General features: G+C 40.0%; 1 non-coding gene across 1 annotated transcript; it reads right to left on the bottom strand.

Annotated features, from left to right (window-relative positions):
• Window positions 1-1,048: 1,048 nt before the first annotated feature.
• LOC130937142 (small nucleolar RNA R71) lies at window positions 1,049-1,156 on the bottom strand. Its single transcript, XR_009068374.1, has one exon. It is a non-coding gene; the product is annotated as a small nucleolar RNA R71 (small nucleolar RNA).
• Between the last annotated feature and the right edge of the window lie 6,671 nt (window positions 1,157-7,827).

A 7,827-nucleotide genomic window follows, 5' to 3' on the forward strand; every position in this document is an offset into this window, starting at 1 on the left:
TAATTTCTTGTTAGTCAATTCATCAATTTTAAAAATCAAATCTTTTTTTTAAAATCTTTTTCAATCATATCTTTTCAATCATATCTTTTTAAAATTATATCTTTTTTAAAATCAATTTTTTTCAATCATATCTCTTTTAAATTTGATTTCAAACTTTTTTTTTCTAACTTCTTATCTTTTCAAAATTATTTTCAAATCTTTTTCAACTAATCACTATTTCTTATCTTTTTCAAAACCACCTAACCACTTTTCCACTCCCAATTTTTGAAAATCACTAACCACTTTTTCAAAAATCTTTTTAATTTTTGAAAACTCTCTCTCTCATCTCTTTCTATTTAATCACTAACTCTTATCCTCCTTTAAAAATTCGGAGCCCCTCCCTCTCTATAAGTTCGAATTCTTCTCTCTACCTCATCCTTCTATTCCTATTTTTCTCTGACACCTCAAGGAATCTCTATACTGTGACATAGATGATTCCATACTTTCTTGTTCTCTTCTCTTTCATATAAACAGGAACAAGGACAAAGGCATTCTTGTTGAAGCTGATCTTGAACCTGAAAGGACCTTGAACAGGAAGCTAAGAGCAGCTACAGCACAAAACTCTGAAGAGGACCTGACAAAAATTTTCAAAAAGGAAGCAAACAAAACAGACATAGCCGAACCCAACAACAACAATGCAAGGAAGGTGCTTGGTGACTTTACTGCACCAACTCCCGACTTCTATGGGAGAAGCATCTCTATTCCTGCCATTGAAGTAAACAACTTTGAGCTTAAGCCTCAATTAGTTTCTTTGTTGCAACAGAATTGCAAGTTTTATGGACTTCCATTGGAAGATCCTCATCAGTTCTTGGCTAAATTTTTGCAAATATGTGACACTGTTAAAAGCAATGGAGTTGATCCCGAGGTCTACAGACTTATACTTTTCTCTTTTGCTGCAAGAGACAGAGCTAGTATATGGTTGAACTCACAACCTAGAGACAGCCTAAACTATTGGCAAAAGCTGGTCAGTGCCTTCTTAGCTAAATTCTTTCCACCTAAAAAGATGAGTAAGCTTAGAGTGAAAGTTTAAACCTTCAAACAGAAGGAAGGTGAATCTCTCTGTGAAGCTTGGGAAAGATACAAGAAATTGATCAGAAGGTGTCCTTCTAACATGCTTTTAGACTGGAGCATCATAGATATCTTCTATGATGGTCTGTCTGAGTTATCCAAGATGTCATTGGACCATTCTACAGGCGAATCTATTCATCTGAAGAAAATGCCTGCAGAAGCCCAAGAACTCATTGTAATGGTTGCAAATAACCAATTCATGTACACTTCTGAAAGAAATCCTGTGAACAATGGGATAACTCAGAAGAAAGGAATTCTTGAGATTGATACTCTGAATGCCATATTGGATCAGAACAAATTATTGACTCAGCAAGTCAATATGATTTCTCAGAATCTGACTGCATTGTAAGCTACATCCAGCAGTAATAAAGAAGTATCTTCTGAAGAAGAAGCTTATGATCTTGAGAACCCTACAATGGAAGAGGTGAATTACATGGGAGAATCCTATGGAAACACCTATAATTCTTCATGGAGAAATCATCCAAACCTCTTATGGGAGGACCAACAGAATCTTCAACAAGGCTTCAACAATAATAATGGTGGAAGAAATAGGTTTAGCAATAGCAAGCCTTTTCCATCATCTTCTCAGTAACAGACAGAGAACTCTGAGCAGAGTCGTCCTGAATTAGCAACCATAGTCTCTGATCTATCTAAGACTACACTAAGTTTCATGAATGAAACAAGGTACTCCATTAGAAAATTGGAGGCACAAGTGGGTTAGCTGAGTAAAAAGGTTACTGAAACTCCTCCTAGCACTCTCCCAAGCAATACAAAAGAAAATCCCAAGCGAGAGTGCAAGGCCATAACCATGACCAACATGGCCGAACCTGGAGAGAGTGAGGTGGACGTGATTCCCAATGAGAAAAACCACATGGGATGTCCTCTGAACAAAAACGAGTTCTCCTTTGAGGAACCAAGGGAATCTGAGGCTCATACAGAGACCATAAAGATTCCATTGAACCTCCTTCTGCCATTCATGAGCTCTGATGAGTATTCTTCCTCTGAAGAGGATGAAGATATTATTGAAGAGGAAGTTAATAAGTACCTTGGAGCAATCATGAAGCTGAATGCTAAGTTATTTGGTAATGAGACTTGGGAGGATGAACCCCCCTTGCTCACCAATGAGCTGAATGACTTGATTAGGCATACATTATCTCAAAAGAAACCGGATCCCAAAAAATTCTTGATACCCTATACCATAGGCACCATGACCTTTGAGAAGGCTCTGTATGACTTGGGGTCAGGCATAAACCTCATGCCACTCTCTGTAATGGAGAAACTGGGAATCCTTGAGGTACAAGCTGCAAGAATCTCACTAGAGATGGTAGACAAATCCATGAAACAGGCTTATGGACTTGTAGAGGATGTTTTAGTGAAGGTTGAGGGTCTTTACATCCCTGCTGACTTCATAATCCTGAACACTGGGAAGAATAAGGATGAATTCATCATCCTTGGCAAACCCTTCCTAGCCACAGCAAAAGCTGTGATTAATGTTGACAGAGGAGAGTTGGTCCTTCAAGTGAATGAGGACTACCTTGTGTTTAACGCTCAAGGATCTCCTTCTGTACACATGGAGAAGAAGCATGAAAATCTTCTCTCAATACAGAGTCAACCAAAGCCCCCACATTCAAACTCTAAGTTTGGTGTTGGGAGGCCCCAACCATGCTCGGAATATCTGTGAAGCTCCATGAGAGCTCACTGTCAAGCTATTGACATTAAAGAAGTGCTTATTGGGAGGCAACCCAATTTTTATTTATCTATGTTAAATTTCCAATCTCCATTGTTATTCTTTAGGTTGATGATCATGTGGAGTCACAAAAATAACTGCAAAAATCAATGCAAATTCAAAAACAGCATTAAAAATAGCACACCCTAGAGGATGAGCTTACTGGCATTTAAACGCCAGTAAGGGTAGCAGCATGAGCGTTAAACGCCCAGTCTGGCACCATTCTGGGCGTTTAACACCAGAAAAGGGCACTAAGCTGGCGTTAAGCGCCAGAAAGGGAAGAGAAGCTGGCATTAAACGTCAAATTTTTTTTCAATCATATCTCTTTTAAATTTAATTTCAAACTTTTTTTTCTAACTTCTTATCTTTTCAAAATTATTTTCAAATCTTTTTCATGTAATCACTATTTCTTATCTTTTTCAAAACCACCTAACCACTTTTTCACTCCCAATTTTTGAAAATCACTAACCACTTTTTCAAAAATCTTTTTAATTTTCAAAAACTCTCTTTCTCATCTCTTTCTATTTAATCACTAACTCTTATCCTCCTTTAATAATTTGGACCCCATCCCGATCACGACAAGGTCGGCAAAGATGAAAAGCAAATTCATCACTCGATTACAACAAGGTCGGCAAGATGAAAACTAAATTAATCGCCCAATCTGCGACAAAAGTTATAAAAAGTAATCCATAGAAAGAGGCATGACGAGGTCTGAGTAAAAATGGAATACTAAAAATAACTCCGAAAGGACCAACAAGAAAAAGTTTGACCAAATCAAAGCGACAAAAAGTTATAAAATGTAATCCATAGAAAGAGGCCTGACGAGGTCTGAATAAAAATAGAATACTAAAAATAACTTCAGAAGGACCAACAAAAAGAAGTCGGACAAAATCAAAGCGGCAAAAAGTTATAAAAAGTAATCCATAGAAAAGAGGCCTTACGAGGTCTGAGTAAAAATGGAATACTAAAAATAACTTCGGAAGAACTGACAAGCAAAGCCGGACCAACGAAAGCTACAGGTTGGACCGACAAGCGAAGTCAGACCAACGAAAGCTACAGATTGGACCAACAAGCTAAGTTGAACCAACGAAAGCTACAGATTGGACCGACAAGACAAATCAGACCAGCAAAAGCTACAACTCAAAATCAACAAAAGCGTGCGCTAAAAAGGGACATAGTTTAGCCCAAAAAAGCCATGGCCCCCACAACAAAGCTATCAAATTTAGGATTCTACAAGAACACTAAAAAGTTGCTGGACAAATTAACCCCAAGGATCACCTCGACCAAGCAGAGAAAGAAGCAATCAAAACGAGGTCGGACAGCAAAAGTACCAACAATCTACAAAGTTTCTCAGAAGTTGCAAAAATGCTATTAACACAGCAGAAACACAGATATTATAATAAAAACGTTAAAGACTCAGAAGGCCGCCAAAAAGTCGGCCTCAAGGGTTAAAAATGTTTTGGTTTGGAAAACGAAGTTGCACAGAAGCAACCAAATGTCCAAGAAAGCCGTAAACCACATAAAAAGTTTACAAGAACTAAGAGTTCAAAAGCCGGGCTAAACTAATACATCAGAAATTATGAGGGACCCGAAGTCTCCTCAGGAGCAGTATCCTGAGTTGATGAGGGAGGAACGATTTTCAAAGGAGTCGCATCTACTATCCCATGCTCCTGATTTAAAACTTGAACATCAGGATCAGACTCGGGATGGCCGATCTCAGCAGATGGAGTAAAAGAAGTCGCGGTAGTAGAACCTTTGACTGGCGGATTAGGAGGGGGACCATCCTCTTTGTCATCATCCGGGGCAGAAACTATCTTCCCATCCTCTACCATATTATCCAAGCTGAAGTGTGTCAGGTCGAGTTCAGGAGCTAGAACTCGGACCTGTGCCTTTAAATTTTCATAAGCAGCCATCACAGAATCTACCAGATAACCTTGGAGATCGGCATAATTCGCAAGGGCAGATTCAAGCCTTTCTCTTAGTTCCAACACCTCGGAATAAGTATGGGTATAACTTTCCTTGAATTTCTTCACCGTCTCTTCAGCCAAGTTCGCAACCGCCTGAACAGTGGTAGCACGAGACTTTTCCATCTCCAGATCCAGTTCTAGCTTGATGACCCTAGCATCAAGCTCATCCTTCATGCCCTTAACCCTCTTAAAATCCGACTTGGCATCTTCAAGAAAAGCTTTCATAGCATGGACTAGGAAACCCTGAATGGTACAGAATAAAGCTGCTCCCATATGGGCCATCTGAATGCTATTATTAGTGATAAAATTCAAGTGATGAAGGATAGATACATCATCCACAAACCCTACTGCATCAAACTCAGGAGCATCCAAGTCATAAGGTTCCACGGTTTTCTATTTTTTGGGCGGAGGACCAATAATAGGAGAGGAAGCAGCTCCAAAGATTGAATAAGGAGGATCAGAAGGAACTATTTGAACTTGGAGAGTCGAGATAACTTTCCTTACCCCTGCAGTATCCAAAATTGACTTCTTTAGAGAAGTTTGAGAATATCCTTTCCAAGCAGCCTTGGCTGAGATATTCTGAGCAGCAGTTGCCTTCTTGGCCTTGCAAAAATGTTTCATTGAATCCGAAGACTTCACCATCTTTGAAACAAGGAAAAAAATAGAACAAAAGTCAATAGAAAGAAAGATATAGATCGGCAAAACAAACAAATAAACAAAGACCAACTAAAAAGTAGTCAACAATTACCCAGTTCAGCTCGACTTTGTGTCAAGATGGGGAGGGTTCCCCCAATTTTCCTCTAGTACATGCACAAAAGCCTGCTCGACCTCTTCTAAACTTTCCCAGGAATACCTGGTCACTAGTACATCCTTTCGCCAGCATAAAGGGAAGGCAGGTTCATCGTTCTCATCCAAAAAGAAGGGCTGAGCTCCCTCAACAACTCGGACCTTGAAGAAGTAGTTCTTAAAATCCCTAAAAGATTCATCATACATAGAAAACACTTTCTTTCATTGGGAAGCTCGGAAAGAAATCCACGAAGCTTTCTTCTTAGCTACCCCGAGTTTAGTCAGAACAAAAAGATAAAGAAAGAGGGCTTGAGAAGGTCGGACATCTAGTTCTTGACACAACAGTTGAAATATTTTTATAAAACCCGATGAGTTCGGATGGCGTTGAGAAGGAGCTACGTTACAGGCCTACAACAAGCCCGTTTCAAAAGGGGTAAAGGGAACGGTGATATTCAGTTGGCTAAACAAGTAGTCATAGATATAGAAGAAAGGCCGCTCTCCCTTTGTTAAAGATGGAAAGCTAACCCTCTCCTCAGGATCAGGAAACACCAGCTCATAATTTTTCTCTTGATCCCTATCACTACATATCCTATGATGCCTCCTAAGACGCACACAATATTCAGAATCAATGACAGAGACGCACATCAAAACAATAGAATCCAGCCAGTCGGACATGCCCTCCGGAACCTTAGTAGACATGGTGACAATGTTTTGGCGAGAAGACATAGGTAAACTATTCCTACAAAAAAAGGAAAAAAGGGGGGTTACTACCGCACAGCTCGGACAAATATACAGATAACTCGGACAACGACGCATGAATACCAAGAGTCAGATACAGCAATAAAAAGGGAAACCCAGGACTTATACCAATATCCAGGGGCACCCTTTGGAGGCAATAACAAGGCAAAGAACTCTGACACAAAAAAAAAGCAACAGTTGAAAGCCTAAAATCCTAAAGGAGATCAATACTTCTCAGGAAAATAATCATTCATACAAAAACAGCAAAGAAAAGCATTGACATCAAACATCATCACAAAGATCCATCGACATCAAACATCATCAGAAAGATGCAACCTTTTTTCAAAGAAGAAAAATTCAAAGTACTCTACGCCACAAACAGAAAAAGTTTACAGAAGTGAAGGCGGTAAATCAAAAAACCCTAGAATGGCATCAAGACGCGCATTACAGCAACAATCAGGCACAATAACGCAGAAAGATTCGAACTTTCCAACACAAATCCAAACAAGGTCAAAACTTTTAAGCACAAGCACGCAGAGAAAATGGTATAAATGAGAGAAGAAGAAAAACCAACCTGCAGTGGAGAGGGAACGATAACCAACCGAAGACTTAAGCAACAAACGCCAATGATCGCCTCTTCAAAGTAGGAGAAAGCGCGAAAGAGTTAATGAAGATACAAAGAGGGAAACAAAGGAAATGGCGAAAGAGTTAATGAGTCTTTAAAGCCTTCGCATGTTTTCAAAAAAAGCAAAACGTGCGCCGCAATTAAAATAGGAAACGTTCCGCATTCAAGTCACTAATAGGAGTTCTGCTCCGAGATCAACAAAGAGTGCCCGAGCTCGGCTTCTCCAAAAGCATCGAAGTCTAGAAAAACTCGACCTCAAAAGGAAAGACCACGCTCAAGCAGGGGCACTGTTCATGTCCTGGGTCGAGCTACACGACCTGGGCTGATTAAAGACAAGAAGACCGGCCTCTTCAAGTCTGGAATCCCCGACCTCTTCTCAAAGAGGTCAGATAAGTTGCCATGGGAGCCCAAAGCAAGCCAAATCAAGGAGCATAGCCAAATCCAAAGGCGGTCAAAGCCTAGAAAGATAAGGCGGCTCCCTAGAGGATAAGATAAGATAACTAACTTATCTTAGAGGTCACTCACTACTATAAATACACTGGAGCACCCAGGTATCACTCATACTCTGATTCTACTAAAAACCTGCCTAAAGCATGTGCTAACTTAAGCATCGGAGTCTCTTGCAGGTACTACCACCCTCCGGTGGCCAAGGATCAGCAGCACCGACCAGTCCAACAAGTCGGAGACGATAGCTCCGACCACCACCGCAGATCAAATCTGAGATCGACCTACGGTTTTAGGTAACCCTCAGAACAGAAAGCAATGCAAGACCGTACAAAAGAAAGAGAGGAAAAAAACCAAGGGAGTATACACTCCAATAAAGAAGAGAGTTGCATAAAGAGCGAGTTCATTGAACCACCAATTCAAGAAACTCTTGA

Source organism: Arachis stenosperma, chromosome 6 (assembly GCF_014773155.1).
Source record: "Arachis stenosperma cultivar V10309 chromosome 6, arast.V10309.gnm1.PFL2, whole genome shotgun sequence".
NCBI classification, from domain to species: Eukaryota; Viridiplantae; Streptophyta; class Magnoliopsida; order Fabales; family Fabaceae; genus Arachis; species Arachis stenosperma.